Consider the following 15743-nt stretch of genomic DNA (forward strand, 5'->3'; position numbering starts at 1 on the left):
TGAAATTCCACTCCAGGGAAGACGAATATATAATTTGGACCCAGGAAAATTTACCTTGACGTGAGGTTGTTGATTTTTAGCCCCCCAAATCATCTCTATATTCTCTAAATATATAAAAATTAATTTTTAAGTATTTAGTACTTTTAAGAACATGGGTGGTTTTCTCTTTCTTATTCCTTAATTGTTCTGTTTTTTCTTTATTGCCTAAGCCAATTTAAACAGCAATTTTTCTCTTTGGTAGCACTCTTCTCTTAGAATGACAGATTGACTTTGCAGCCTTATTTGATTCATACTCTTTGTTTCTTTTTTAGTAAATAATGCCTAATCTCAGGCTTTGGTGATCATCTTTTACTTTTTAACCTTTCAAAGCTATCTACCCAACTCATTAGGGCTCCATCTTTAGTCAACAGTGGCATTCTGGCAACTGGTAGAGATGTGGTGAGCATTTTGTTTTCTTCTTGCTTGTTTCCTTTGCATTTTATGTAACCATTTATAATTCTTAACTTTTCTTTTAAATAACCTTTTCTTATGAAAGCTTCCTTTTAAATTCTTTTGTAATATATATATATATATGTTATATATATATATATAAGACCCATCTTTAAAAGGATCTCAGTTCTGAATTTGAATAGTGAATCTCTGACATTGCTTAATGAACGTTTTCAAAACTTACTGGATTAATATTTCAGGTTCTTTCTAATGGTTCTACAGTGATTGCTATGTGTCAACACAGGAATTGACAGATATTACAAGTACTTGTTCAACTGAAAGCATTCTAATAACTTTGCAAAATTTTTGTCTCTGAAGTTTTTGATTGATTTGCATTTGATTCCTTGTGTTGAAAGCAGAAGTAATTTTCTCATCAGGAATAAGTGGTGACCTTATTTAGTTACTTCACTTCTACCATGATTTTTATGTGTCATATACCTGAAGAAAATATTATATTAATATACTGTGAATTTCAACATGATGTTCCTTTTTCTTTATTGTGATGTTGTCTTCAAATTAATTATAGTGTTGCCACATAAAGAAGGATATAAAACACCACACTGTAATTGTTTATACTACTCAAGCATAATATTTATTCATCTTTTATAAAATCTCTGAGTTGATCTGTGATTGTTATTGGCAACAATCAGTTTCCCAAGTGCAAATGTTCACTATCTGCTCTTTGTTTCTTAGTCCTTGCTTTTGTATACTTTTGAAAGACTCCTTTGTTTACGTGTGTGATCAGCATATTCAGTGTTACTATACAACATGGGTAATTTTGTACCTTTCATACATTCTTCTTTCCTTTAATGCCCTTTTTGCTTTCTCTGTGCTCATTACAGCTAGCAGTTATTTAGTGATGTAAGTTTTTTATTCTTCCAAATGCCAAATACTTAAGTTTTTATTATAATGGCTTAATAGCACCTTAATTAATTACCTGAAACAACAGATAATTTAGCAAAGCAATGTGCAAATTAGATTCCTTTTTAGAGCCTTTATTAAACTTGTGAAATTAATCTGTTTCTATTAAAATGTTAGTTTATCTAAATAGACTGTGAAGTTAGAAGCCAAATCCTGTTTTTGTTAAAGTATTCTGTGTACTATACAGCAAAATAGACAGCATGGTGTTTAACTGCCCTGGAATTGAAGCTGAAGATCAGTTAAGTAATAACAGTCCCCAGAAATTATTAACAGGTTCAAGAATAAAATCCTGGAAGTGTTCATTTTGGTTTCATCTTATTTTTTCTCTGGAGGAGAAAATGGCCCAAAACCAGACAAAAACACTCTGGGATATTTTCCCCCAACTTTTAATCTGCAGAGTAGTTATTCTTGAAATGCAGCCTGAGAGTCAGTCACATGAGGGTCGCTCTAGGGGTTCTTATTTTTAAAAGTCTAGTTCTTTTAAGTCAAGATTGGGGGAGTTGGTGCTCCAAATCTGAATTTTTAACTAGAATCCAAATGATTCTTAAGTATAATAGATTCTAAGAACTTAGAACATTACCAAATGATTGGATGAGTTTTTCTCTGCTTTTCTTTCTTTTTTTTCCCCTCAGCATCTATGACAGTGTTCTTTGTGTTGTGTGGGGCTCTCATTTTCAGGAAATCTCCAAGGCACTAATCCTATAATACATATGGAGAAAATGAAAATAATCTTATTACAGTTTGTTCACTTGATTTGAATTTTACAAAACACATTTGTAAAACATGTGGAAAGCTTATTTCTGAACTATTGAGCACTACTAGTCTTTATTATCCTGCCATGATCTTCTGTTAATTCAGATTTTACCTTAGGAGTGAGAACTGTTTGAATGATAATACATATACATCTGAGCACTTCACATTGTAGTTACCTCATTTGTACCATGGTGTGACCCTTTTAAGATTAAATATGAATGCAAGGGGGGAAAAATAATTTTCCTTCTACCTTTCTGAGTTCTTGGTTGAGACTCCCTATAATAAGATAGATAAACAAGAGAAAAAAAAATAGAAGTTTATTAACATGTATTCAGGGGAGATAACCCAGGAAAAATGAGTGAAACTCCTTAAATGGCCCCAGGTACCAGCTTAAATACTGTCTTTAGCTAAACACAAAAGAAAGATGGGGCAGGGGCGGGGGAGTGAGTTATGGGAAGTTATCAGGAAAAGCATGGTAAACATGGGTAAGATTTCTTTACCCATATTTAGGTCACTGCCTTCTCTGTTGGTAAGAGTTTCTTTTAAGTGTCATTTCCCTATTTTGGGTATGGAGAAGGAGATACCCTGAAAATAGATACTTCTTTTTTAAATGTAAATTTTCCTTTCAAAAGGATAACTTCTGCTTCATCTTCAGAGCTTCTCCTGTGTCTTCTCTTTCTCAAAACTTCAAGTCAAAGTAATCCTTATTCCGAAGAGGCATATGTTGAGGTGGCATTTTCTTCTAACCTTCAGTGAATGTCACTAAAGGATTTGAATACAGTATCAGTAGATCACTGCCCATGTCAACAGGTATAACGTAAAATTCTTCTAACATATGATAGTCTATGTTCATTGTTCTTTTTTTCTGTTCTGAAATTCAAAACACTGCAGTTGTTATTTATTTTTTTTGAGCAAAGTTGTTTTTCCCCAGGAAACACATAAATTATTCCTTTTATGTCTTCCCACTTACTCCCTTGAAATGAATAGCATAGTACACAGTCTCCATGTTGTTACAGACTGAAAATCCAAGCGCATTAAGGAAAGGTGCCTTCCTCTGAGTCTTGACCTGATCACCAGCAGGACTAGGATGAAAAATCATGCAACCCTCGGCTGCTTCATTTCTGGCTTCCTCATTTTTCCTGTGTGGGTTTGACCAGCATTTTTTTAAAAAGGCCTTCTTTTATTCTGCACTTAAATATGTGTGTTGAATTCCTGCTCTTCCTCTCCTCATCCTTTTCCCCTTGCCCCCTTTCCCTCCCCTCCCCCACCTTAAGCATCAGAGGACTTCTGTAGTCTGATTTTATAAGGTCAGTTGATGTCAGATTTGCGCATAAACACTTAGCAATTTAATACTCAGAAATTTGCTGCTTTTGAATAGCTTCCTGTATATTTTTAAAAGAACTTTTCTCTCTGTCCTTTACTGCCCTCCTGTAAGTAATATTTGTTCAGAGGGGATGTGTGCACAGCACAGAAGACTTAATATGAGCTCAAAGTCAGTATTTTCCTTCCAGCCCTACCCCTTCAGTCCCTCCCTCCAGTGGTGACAGTATCAGTAGTTCCTTCTGTCCTCCTCCTTTCCTTTCCTCCTTCCCCTCTCTCTCAGCACTAGCTGGATCATATTCCCATACTGTCTTTCATTTTAATATACTGTTTTGCAGCCTATGACTTACAGTGTTTCCAAACCAAAATATAGATCTACTTCATTTTAAACAATGATTACATAGCACCTCATTGTACCATAATTTCTCTAACTGGCCTTTTTATTGATCTAGCATGCTACGCAGGTATATCCCTGAATAAATTCAGAAGTGTTGGACTTGGATGGTCCAGTCAGTATTTACATCCACAGCAGTGTACAAGTGCCTGTTTCTCCACACCTTCTCCAACACGATTGTCGTATCTTTACTTCCTGTTAATTTCATTCTGAAGGTGAAAAAAAGGTTCTCAAAATTTTGATTTGTTCATTTGTTAAAGTATGATTGACATTGGGCATCTTTTGATGTTTGTTGAACATACTTAACATACGTGAGAGTGTTGTTCAGTTCTTTTCTCCATTTTTCTATTGAATTATTTGTCCTTTTTTTCCCCCCCTTTGGTAGAAACTTTTATAAATTGAGGAACTTGTCTTTTGTCCTTTGTATGACTAGTTTTTTTCTTGGTTTCCATTTAGTTCTATTTGTATTTTCCTTTATGCTTTCTGGGTTTGACATAATGAATTAAAATGTATACGCTGAGTTTTAATTTTTATTTTTACACATCTTTTTTCTATCACTTTTATCTGTTCCTTTTTAATATATAAATACTTGATCTATCTGGACGTTGTGTTATAGTAAGGGGCGAGGCAAAGACCTAGTTTTATTATTTTTCCAAGTGGTTAGTATAGAGGAAGAAAAAGTTTTTCTTGACCCTCTTAGGGTCCCTGGCTGGGTCTGAAAATTAAACTGACAAAGACAGATTGACAGGAGAAAAGCAGTTTCATGTATGTTTTCATGTACATGAGAACCATCACAAGAGAATGAGGACTCAAAGTGACCAGAGCAGAAAGTTTTTATACCATTTAGACAAAGAAACATACATTTGTGAAGAACTGACAAGGCAGTGGGGTTTGGGCTCGGGGTAGTAAATGGTGAAGAAGTAACTCAGGGGATAAAGGTTAGTTTAACAAGGTTTGTTTGTAGATTCCTCTGGCACCTCCCTGGACTAATAAGAGTCTGTCTCCAGGAGAAAGAGAGTCTATTTCTTACCTTCAGGTGGAAAGCAAGCTTTTTCTGCATACACCACTTCTCAAGTGCATTCAGCTCAAAATAGTTTTTATATCAGGGAGGCATTTGGTGGTCAACATATTCTGATTTCCTTTAGAAGCTAGTTTTCCTAACAGCATTAACTGAATAAACCATTTTTTTCATTGGCTTAAAATGCCACCTTTATCATATACTCTTTCCATATGTACCTGGCCGGATCCTGCATTTTCCTGTTTCATTGATTATTCCTTCCAAAGCACCCAACTTTTTTCATCATAATTTGGAACTAGGCACTTACCTAAATCTTGTAGGTGATGCTTGGGTATTACTACCAATAGTTGTAATCCTTTTTCTGTTGATTCTTTTAGTTTCTAAGTATTTGATCACATTATCTGCAAATAATAAACTTTTTGCCTGTCTGTTCTACTATTTACATCTATCATTGCTTCTGTTTCTGATATTAATGGGAATGTTTGTTCCCCATTAAACACACGATACAGCCTCTTTGGTTAAGATACGTACTTTTTCTAATGCAGAGAGATTTTCCTTTTAGTAATAGTTAATACTAAAGAGTTTTATCAAGAATTAAAGCTGAATATTTTTAGTTGCCTTTTCAGCTTTTAAAGATTATCATATGATCTTTTCCCTTGAATCTATCAACATTGTGAATTATAGTGACAGACTTTCTTACATTGAACAGTCTTTTTTCCTGGACTTGAACTCTTCTTGGTCATGTTCTTCTATTAACGGTCTCCTGAAGCGTGTTCTTGGGTTCTAGTTTAAATGTTTGCGACAGTACTCACTTGTGAAATTGATCTTCCGTTGTCTTTTGTGCTGCCTTTCATGCTGTAGTACCCATGTTATGCTGACTTTTTTAAATAAAGAGAATTTAGAAGTTTTTTCTTCTTTTAGTACTGTCTGTAATAATTTAGTACCTTTTCTTGTTGGCCAGCCCTTTTAAAATGTAGGACAGCCCTCCTGTCCTCCCTCCCGGCACAACTGATAATAGGTTGTAGAGTGGGGAGGTTTTCCTCCAGCTTTTTATTTGGAGGTTATGTCACCCTCACAAAGGAGTTGCAGGAATGTGAACAGTACAAAGAACATCCCCATACCCTTCGCTCAGATTTATCTGTTGATAATACTTTATCCCATTTGTAAAGTTTGACTTTTAATAAAACTTTCCTAGAGACTTGGGAAGAATAAAACTATGATGTTAGAAATGTAATAGTCAACTGCTGGCACTGGAAGTGGTATTCCTAACGTACATTTGCTTAGATCCAGCCTCTCTGTCCACTGCAGGGCCTCCTCGCTGCTTCGCTTTTTGCTGTCCCTGTAAGCCCCGCGTGGGAGTACAGGCCTACTTGAGTCCAGCCCAAGTGGTTCATCAGCTCAGTGTCTTGTCTTTAGAGAGAGAAGTTTTTCACCTTATCCTGCAGCCCTCTAAGGCCCACCTCCTTTACAGCCTGAGGGTCTTCGTGTTCTTCCTTCTAGGGAAAGCTTTCCCCACTGTGGGAAAGAGCTAGTTCATCAGGGAAGGCTAATAGTCTGTTTCTTAAAGCATGGCCTCTTCTTGAGTAAAAAGATCAAGCCTGTGTGTGATTTTCCTCTAGTCTGTTCTCTGCTCCTACTGTGAGAGAATAGACCTCTGTGAGACATGAACACACACACACACACACACACACACACTCAGGCTTGTCTAAGAATAAACAACTTTCAGATATGCCATCTAAACCTCTCTATAGGAAAGAAAGTTATAGCTTTATCTATATGAACATGGAAACAGCTCTGCTAAGACATATATATATAAATATATATATATATATATATATATATATAAAATAACATATACATAATAAATAATAGAACACAGGATTTCAGGCTGACATTCTCCTCTGTGGATTTCTGTACTTACTTGAGTTCCTCGCTAAGATGTTAAACCTACATACCTGAAAGGGTCCTCCCGAGTGGTCTCTTCTAAAACAAACAGACCACCTGTTCTAAAGACAAGTCCACATCTCTGCCCTAAAAGGTCCTAACTGCTTCTGAATTTAAAATTGAGAAAATTTTCTAGTTTTGAAAAATTCTCAGTCAGTAGGCATCTTCTGTATACAGTTGCTAAGTAAGAGCAATCATAATATTAAACATTGAAAATGGTATTCTAGGGTCAGGATCATTGTTATTTAATTGCTCTTAATAACTTTATGACATAGGACATTTAGAGAGCTTAAAATTGTTTTCAAGTAAAAGAGTAATTCATTATTTTGAAAATATTAGTAAAAGTATACCCTTGAAGTCCCTGTGTTCCTTTAAATTACTCTGTGTAGTTACCTAGATGGTTGTACGATTATTGAGTAAAGGCTTTTGTTCTTAATATGTGATTTAGCCCTAATTGTTATGAAACAGTAGACAGTTTCCCTTTATCGAACTCTATGGTAGTTGGAGCCAAGGGCTTTGAACTACCTATTGAGCGGGGTTATTTCTTTATACCTAGACCTCTTGAAGTGTATTACTGAATGTTACAATTGAATGTTAGGCTATTCAGAATTCTTTGAAAAATACTGAAATCCAAGTACATATTTAAAATGTTTATTTCTAGGTTATAAGTAGCTTCAGACAATTATTTCCCTGTTTATATTTATAAATTTTATCTAGAACTCAGCTATCCTATACTATGTGTCACTTCCTTCCTTAATGGGAACATGAGATTACACTAATATACTTTTATTTTCTAATATGAAATCATGTTTTATTTGTTTATCTCATCAAACTTTATCTACTGATGGTGCCCCAAAAAGTAATAATCAAAAGCAAATACCTACAACATAAATACCTAAGAATGTTAGCAACTGACTGCTTTACTTTGTGTTGATAAATATCTTTCTAATTTCCAGAAATCATCATTAGTCATTTAACTAAATGATCTTTTAATAGACAGATGATGAAGAGAAGATTTGGGGTTGTTACTATGAAAGCAAACTGGATAAAAACTGTACAGCAGAAAATTAGCACAGAATTGTAAATCTGCTATACTTCAATAAAAAAATAAAGTAACTGATGATTTTATTCAAGACAATCAAGGAAAAGGTGGACAAAAGATGAAAAATTTCAACAGATTTTAATCTATTAAAAATAATCTAAAAATATTTAAAAACAGATTCTGGTGAATATTTTAGAACTGAAAAATAATATATCTGGAATTAAGAACTCGTTTGTTGGGTTTAATAAAATATCAAATTAGGTACAAGAAGACAGGATGGGGGAAATAGAAGATAAAAATATTCCAACATCTGATCAGGTCAGCTTCCCAACACACCGAGATTAGTTCTTATTCTTATCTGTACTTAGGCTAGTTCCATCTCTCTTCCCCTGTATCCTCCATCCAAAGCTTCCCTTTTCCCAGCTGTCTTCTTCTCTACCTATTGTTTCAAGTCCTGTTTCCACAGATCCCTGCTGAAGACCTGCATACTTGATCTCAGTAGCAGACAATATTGGGAAAATTTGAAAACTGGTTCATCAATGGGTGGTTGGCAGGCCCACACAGAACACTGCTAGTCACACTACCTGAAGTGCACAAAAGTCCACTTTGGGTGATTGTCACCAAGTAAATTCAGCAACAAATGTAAGGTAAGGACCCAGTGATACAATGTGAGTCCCAGAGAAAAAATCTTATTTCCCAGGAAATTAGAGTAGCAAAACAGACCCCCTTTTTCCAGAGAAATTGAAATTAGGAAAATGAGTTATGAAACCGTGGAAGGAAGCAGAACCAGGGACTCACAACTGTGGCGCAGAGTTCGTGGCATGTTCTTCTGTACACCCAGAGTAAGGCCGTGGCTCAGTGCCTGGAACCGTGCTCGTGGTCAGAGTCGTTGCAGGAAAGCAGCGACATGAATGACCCCATGCCAAGTAAACGTCTCAGATTCCTACATTTCTGCTGCCTTGGAACTGAGTTGTTACCAGAATCTAGTGTAAGTGGTTTCAGCTCTGAGAAATGGAGGGCTTTGAGGACAAGGAAACATATCAGTCATTATACCACGTGCGTATTTGCTCTTTGGTTCAGATTTAACAAAAGTAAGTTATATAAAACTTTGTTGTTTTCTCTTAGGGTATATATATATACCACCATCAGGGATACCTTAAATTTGTCTTTGTAGGCCTAAAGTTTGGGTTGTTTTCTATTCCTTGGAAAGAGATACAGAATATTAAGGTGTTAAGTTATTTAATTTTATACTAAAATAGGTAGGGTATGTGTGCATTTGTATATGTGAGTGCACGTGTGTGTCCATTCCTAAGTTGCCTTAACCTGTTACCAAACCTTGTCTCACTTAACCTCAATTTTATTCTTAAAATAGTAGGTAGAAAACAAATTTTTATCTTCAATTGGATCTTGTTTCACTATTAAAAGCTTTTAGACTGTTCGGACGGATCTTGTTTCACTATTAAAAGCTTTTAGACTGTTCGGACGGATCTTGTTTCACTATTAAAAGCTTTTAGACTGTTCGGACTCAATGGTTGAATGTTGTGCCTCGGAACTTTGAAATGGTAACAAATAATATAACTGCTCTTGGACTGAAAGCTTTTCAGTGAACCTACCTCCCTTTTGTTAAAAACTGCAGACTGCCTGGGTTTTGCTTGCCCAGAGAATTGAAGTCCTTGAGCTTTATTTAGTCGTTCCTTCACTCATACCTTCAGATAGTATCTGAGCCCTTACTCTACACCAGGTCAGAAACAAAATCACTTCCTGCATTCCATTTACCACGTTCCCTTTGGCAGTCTTTATTACAATCAGAAGAATGTTTTCTTAAGCAATTTACACAAATTTTCTCTTTTGACTTGGGGTTTGATTTATACATCAATCAAATATGTTTGCTTGAACTGTCCTATGATTACTTTTGGTTTTTGTTAATAGCAGTAGTTAAAAGAAAAATACATACACAAAACCAGGTTTTCTTTCTTTTTTGCAATGTTTTTTGAGATATAATTGACAAACCATATTGTAAGTTTAAGTTTAATCATTAAATGATTACTACAGAAAGTTTAATGAAAAAATAAGGTTTTTTTAATGGTGACTTGCTGTGTGTCCAAGACTTTATTTTCCTCTTTTCTTCTTTAATTTCACTCAGCATTTAAAACTTACTTTACATTCATTGTTTTAGGTTTCTATGTCTTTTTTTCTTTGAATAGTCCTGTAAGCAATGTCTGTATCTTTTAGTCTTTCTCTTTCTCATTGTTCATAACAGTGACTACTCTTTTTAAAGTCAGGATTATTGAGGTATAATTAGCTCACTCCTTTAGGGAAATTCACCTTCTTAGTGTACAGTTCTGCGAGTTCTGCCCAGTGCGGTCACACACTGGCACCACAAGATGCAGGGCAGATCCCTCCTGCTGCTGCCTCCTCCCACCCACAGCCCCTGATGTGTTTTCTGTCCGTGTTGTTTTGCCTTTTTTTGAATGACATAAAAGTGGAATCATATCGTATCCAGTTTCGGGGACTGACTGCTTTCACGTAGCAAAATGCATCTGAGATTCACTCATGTTGCTGTGTATAGCACCAGTTTGTTCCTTTTATTGCTAAATGGTATAGCACTGTGTGGATTTACCCCAGTTTTTATCCATGCACCAGTTGAAGCACATTTGGGTTGTCTCCAGCTTCTGACTCTTATGAACAAAACCACTAGAAACGTTCATTTAGTAACTGACTTTTTAATGGATGCGGCTTAGAGATGGGGCACAGATGATGTAACTGTGGAAGCAGTCAAGTGAGAAGAGACCAAAGACGCGGGCTCTGCTGCTGTTGCATCCAGTTCACTGTGACCTTGGACAAATAATTTAACTCTCTGTGCTTACTTCTCTTGTCAAGTGTGCATGGTTTAGGACTTAGTCCAGCTTTAAAATGACGTGATATTGTGCTCTGTAGGTAAAGTGTGTACTCTTGTTTCTCTCAGAGGAGAATTATATATGGTCACATACATTTTTATAAAATTAAGTTGCATGAAACCAGTATAACTAATACTTAAAATTAGTAGGTGTCTCAGTCCAATCACAAATGACTTGAAAATAATTTGTTTAATAAATTTTAGATGTCATTATAATCGAACCTTTTATAAATTATGTAATCCAGTTGATTATACATTGGAAAAGTATTTTGATAGTAATACTCTTAAATAAAAACATTTGATAAATATTTTCTTTCGAAATATTTTAGCATTTATTTATTTATTTTCTTGTTTTTAATTTAGATGGGTCTAGGGAAGACAATTCAAGCAGCTGGCGTTGCTTCTATAAGGAGGGATGGCCTCTTTTAATAGTGTCATTAGTTCCTTTAGGGTATATTTTTAAAGTTATATGTAAAAAAAAAATATATATATATATACACACACACACACACACACACACTTTAAAATTATTTGAATATGCCTACTTTATATGTACCTTAAATATACTTTAAACTATTTTAGGGTATAAAAATACATTTTACAATTTTTCAGTGATTAACTTGAAACTCATGAACTTCTGTTATCGGCAACAATGGTAGGCTTTGCTTAGAAGTTGTTAGTTAATATGCAAGTTTTATGTAAAACAAAATTAATGTTAACCCATTCCGCCGCGCGCTGCCGCGGCCAGTTCTGCTTTGACCCCCGCACCGTCATCTGAAATAAACATACCTACGTGTAAGTAAGTATTCGTAAAATATTTCCCCTCTATCATCTTTTATAGTATTCAGGTCTTCTAATTTTTATTATTATTTTGGAAGTATACTCTTGCAGTTAAATAGTGGCTGTTATTTTTGGGATATGATAGTATTACAACCCCAGAGGATGACTTTTCTGCAGGATGTCAGCTAAGGGCAGAAAACCTTACCCATTGTCTTCTAGGAACTTAAAGAAACAGCTTTAGGTTTATAGTAACGTGTGACAACATTATTACCGCAAATACATTTACCTCTTTTTGTCATATGTCTGTGAGGCCTGGACCGTCTGCTTGTCAAGACGTGGCAGGATAATAGCTGCGGTGACCTGTGACGCCCTTGTCTTCTGTATTTTGCTCTTAGTATATGAGTTAGTTAGCAGTATTAACCCTATACTTTTCATCAGCAGGCTTTTCTGTCAGGAGGTGCAGTAGGAAATTCATCAAGTCTCTATATTGAATAGATTCATTCAGGGCTTAAATGCAGTTATCCTTAAGAAAAAAAATTGTCATGTTGGTACTGGCCATTTAGGAGATCTGACTTTTCTGTTAAAGGGTAGAGAACTGCAGAAGATTGACACTGCCCTGTGTTTTTCACTGGTGACATAGAATATGCAAAAGTGACATGTTTTATTGTTAATGAATTTATTTATCTAATTATTTCATTCTGCAAACTCACTGGGAGTGTAACAGAGATGAATAAGGTACATTCCTTACCCTCACTAATCTTATAAGAGAAATAAATATGTAAATGAATAATTTCATTATAGTATGATAGACAATATTATAGATGTATGAATTATAGAGATAATTTAAAAGAGCAGAGATGACTTCAGCCCAGTGTATCTCTGGGTGAGGTTGTACCCTCCTCCTGTCTTCCTCACACCTTACTGCCCCAGGGCAATGGCCATTTTTGCTGTCACCATGATAGGGACTCTACTGGCCTTTAATGAGAGGGTTCAGGAATGTGAAATGCACCACAGTACCCTGGACAGCCGTACAATACTAAGTGTCATCCTGCTCAAGATTTCAGTAGCACTTGAGTTGAGAAACACTGCTGTCCTCTTTTTTGGAAGGCTTCATTGTATAGTCAACTAATATTTGTGTACTTTTTATGTATGATTCCAGATGCATGGAAACAAATATTCTCAGAAAGTAATGTTCTTACCCTAGTAAAATGTGGCTAGCTGTATGTTAAAATATTCAGAAGACCATTTAACCAAAAATTTGGATTCTAATTTATCATATTTGAAGATGGTAAAATCTTAAGAGATATTAGGTTTCAGCAATGTGCCATCTCTTCTTTTTCCTCCTCTCTTCTCCTTCGTATTTCTTCCCAAAGAGTTACATTGTTTTTGATATATTGGTTACTAAGATATATTTAAAGTGCATGGATTTTCTTTTGTAGGAGAATATCGGCCAGCAAAGTGCCAGTTCTGGATTATGGTCTGTTAACCACAGATGCCGAGACGTTGACAGATGCCCAGATGTTGACAGATGCCCTGAATAATCAGAATTTTAGAGTCGTTACTGTGGGTGAATCTTGCTCCATGACGTCCAGAAATGCAGCTCGCAGCAGGATTTCACTGCCACTGGTCCAGAAAGCCACATCAGCCGTTCTTCTTATAGGAACCCCAGCTCTGGGAAGGCCTGAAGAGGCATCAACATCCTTATACTTTGGGCTTTAAAAAAAGAACTGAATCGATCACTGTTTTTGTAATTTTTAATTTTAAATTTGATGCCCCAGATGCCATAAGAGCACATTGGGAATTTCTAGACAGCTGTTCATGATTAAATACATCTTTTGCCATGGCTGCTTTTATCTGTTTACATGTGAGCCTTAGCCATGCTTATAGTTGTATATAAAAAATAGCATCTACCATTATTATAAGATGTTCATATTTAGTACACATTTGTAATATTCTTCATATTTGTGTTCTTAAGGTTTTTCTATAGTCTTAACTTTCAATTATCTAGTTTATTTTACATCTCCCTAGGATTGGGGTTGAATCTCCTCTGTACCTTTTAGACTACATTACATAACTCCTCTCTCTTCCTCTTTCACTTCAAAATCCACATTTGGGAAGGTAGAGGGGTGGGTACAGCTCAGTGATAGAGCACTGTGCTTAGCGTGCACAAGGTCCTGGGTTCAATTCCCAGTACCTCCACTAATAACAACAAATGTAAATACAAAATCCACATTTGGGAAGGTAGAGAGAAAATAGAAGTTATGTGCAGACCAGGGGGGATATCTGCTCTGAATGGAAGAATAAGGCATTTGTTTGATGCCCTATTTAGCTTTTACAGCTCTAAGAGGCAGATGGGGTATGGAGTAATTAAAAGGCTGGGAAGGAAAAATGAAGGATGAAACACTATTAAGGGTCAGTGTAACCTGGGGAAGCCCTGTCTGTGAAGGAGCGCCCAGTCAAAAAAAAAAAAAAAATACAGGCTTGTTGCTTGGTAGGGTTGTTGTGAGAATTAGAAGAAATACTGCTTTGAAAGTGCTGTGTCCTGGGCCTGGCATACATAGTAAGCACTCAGCTAAGGGTGTCCTTTGTTGTTACTGGTTATTAAGTCAGGCCCGAGTGATAGCTATTGCACAGCACCTCTGCTGGCATTACCAAGGGTCTGCTTTTGAACGCTGCCCTGGAATTCTTCAAATATGCAGAACAGTACATAGACAAAGACGGTAAAATTCTCAATTTCACCTTTTTAAATTTTTTGCTCTTGGATACATACTGGAAGTGGGAGAGTAGACCCCAAGTAATTTACTTATGTTCTAAAATTATGTCACTGAATAATGGGATTTATTATGTGTTTATGAAAAATATATAAGATGTATCATTTAAGAAGGAGAGTATATAAAAGATAGGTATATTTTAAATGATAATAGAAAAATGAATCCTCAGCTATTGATTACCTAGCACAGGAAAGAGGATGCTGGCAGTACAGCAGTGGCTCCTGTGCACCATGTGATTACACGCCAGCACCTTCACTCCTCACCCAGGGCACCACTGTTCTCAGCAAGGGGAAGTCCTGGTTTTCTGGATCACGATGATTCTACAATTTGGGGATGTTGCAACTCTTTAAGAAAAAAATATAAAATTACAAATCCTAAATAAGGAGTTCTGAAACTGGTGAGTCCTCTAACTTTGTGTTTCTTTTTCAAGATTATTTTGGATATTCTGGGTCCCTTGAATTTCCATATGAATTTTTTGTAGAACTTGGTAATTTTTGCAGAGAATCCAGCTTAGATTTTCATAAGTATTGTGTTGAATCTGTAGGTCACGTTGGATTGTATTGCCATGTTAACAATATTGTCTAGAAATCTATGAACATGGGAGATCTTTCCATTTATTTGAGTTTTTAATTAAATTTAATTTTCCAACTGTGCTTTGAAGCTTTAACAGTATAAGTCTTATGCTGCTTTTGTGAAGTATTCTTTTTAATGCTATTGTTAATAGATTTTTATTGATTTTATTTGTGGAATGTTTATTAAAAGTATATAGAAATACAGTCATTTTTGTGCATTGATCTTGTATCCTGCGACCTTGCTGAACTCATTTATTAGTTCTAATACTTTTTAGTGGGTTCCTTAGGATTTTCCATATACATGATCATGTCATTTCCAAATAGAGATGGTTTTACTTCTTTCTTTCCAATCTGGATGCCTTTTATTGTATTTTCTAGCATAAATAGCCAATTCTTGCCCTGGCTAGAACTTCCAGTACAGTTTTGAATGGAAATGGCAAGTGTGGGCATCCTTTTTGTTCCTAATCTTGGGAAGAAATCTATCTTTTATTGCTACATATTAACTATGTTAACTGTGGGGTTTTTGTAGATTTCCGTTACAAGATTGAGCAAGTTCTTTACTATCTCTTGTTTATTGTGTGTTTAATCATGAAGGGATATTGAATTTTGTAAGCCTCTTTTCTGCATCTATTGAGGCAATCATAATGGTTTTTATCCTTTATCCTACTGATAGGGTGTATTGTATTAGTTGATTTTCATGTTAAACCAACCTTGCATTCTAAGATAAATCTCGCCTGGTCACAGTATATAATCCTTGTATATGTTGCTGGATTCACTTTGTTAGTATTTTGTAGATGATAGTTGTGTCTATATTCATACAAGATATTGTTCTGTAGTTTTTTT

The 15743-nt window shown here is 35.5% G+C and overlaps 1 long non-coding RNA gene across 1 annotated transcript in view; it reads left to right on the top strand.

Moving 5' to 3' along the window:
* LOC105104540 (methylglutaconyl-CoA hydratase, mitochondrial) overlaps window positions 1-14041 on the top strand; it is a 102119-nt gene extending 88078 nt beyond the window's left edge. Inside the window, exon 10 of the long non-coding RNA XR_010378649.1 lies at window positions 12997-14041. This is a non-coding gene — a long non-coding RNA (methylglutaconyl-CoA hydratase, mitochondrial). The remainder of the gene's footprint in view (window positions 1-12996) is intronic.
* Window positions 14042-15743: the final 1702 nt, after the last annotated feature.

This window comes from Camelus dromedarius, chromosome 32, assembly GCF_036321535.1.
Source record: "Camelus dromedarius isolate mCamDro1 chromosome 32, mCamDro1.pat, whole genome shotgun sequence".
Classification (NCBI taxonomy): Eukaryota; Metazoa; Chordata; class Mammalia; order Artiodactyla; family Camelidae; genus Camelus; species Camelus dromedarius.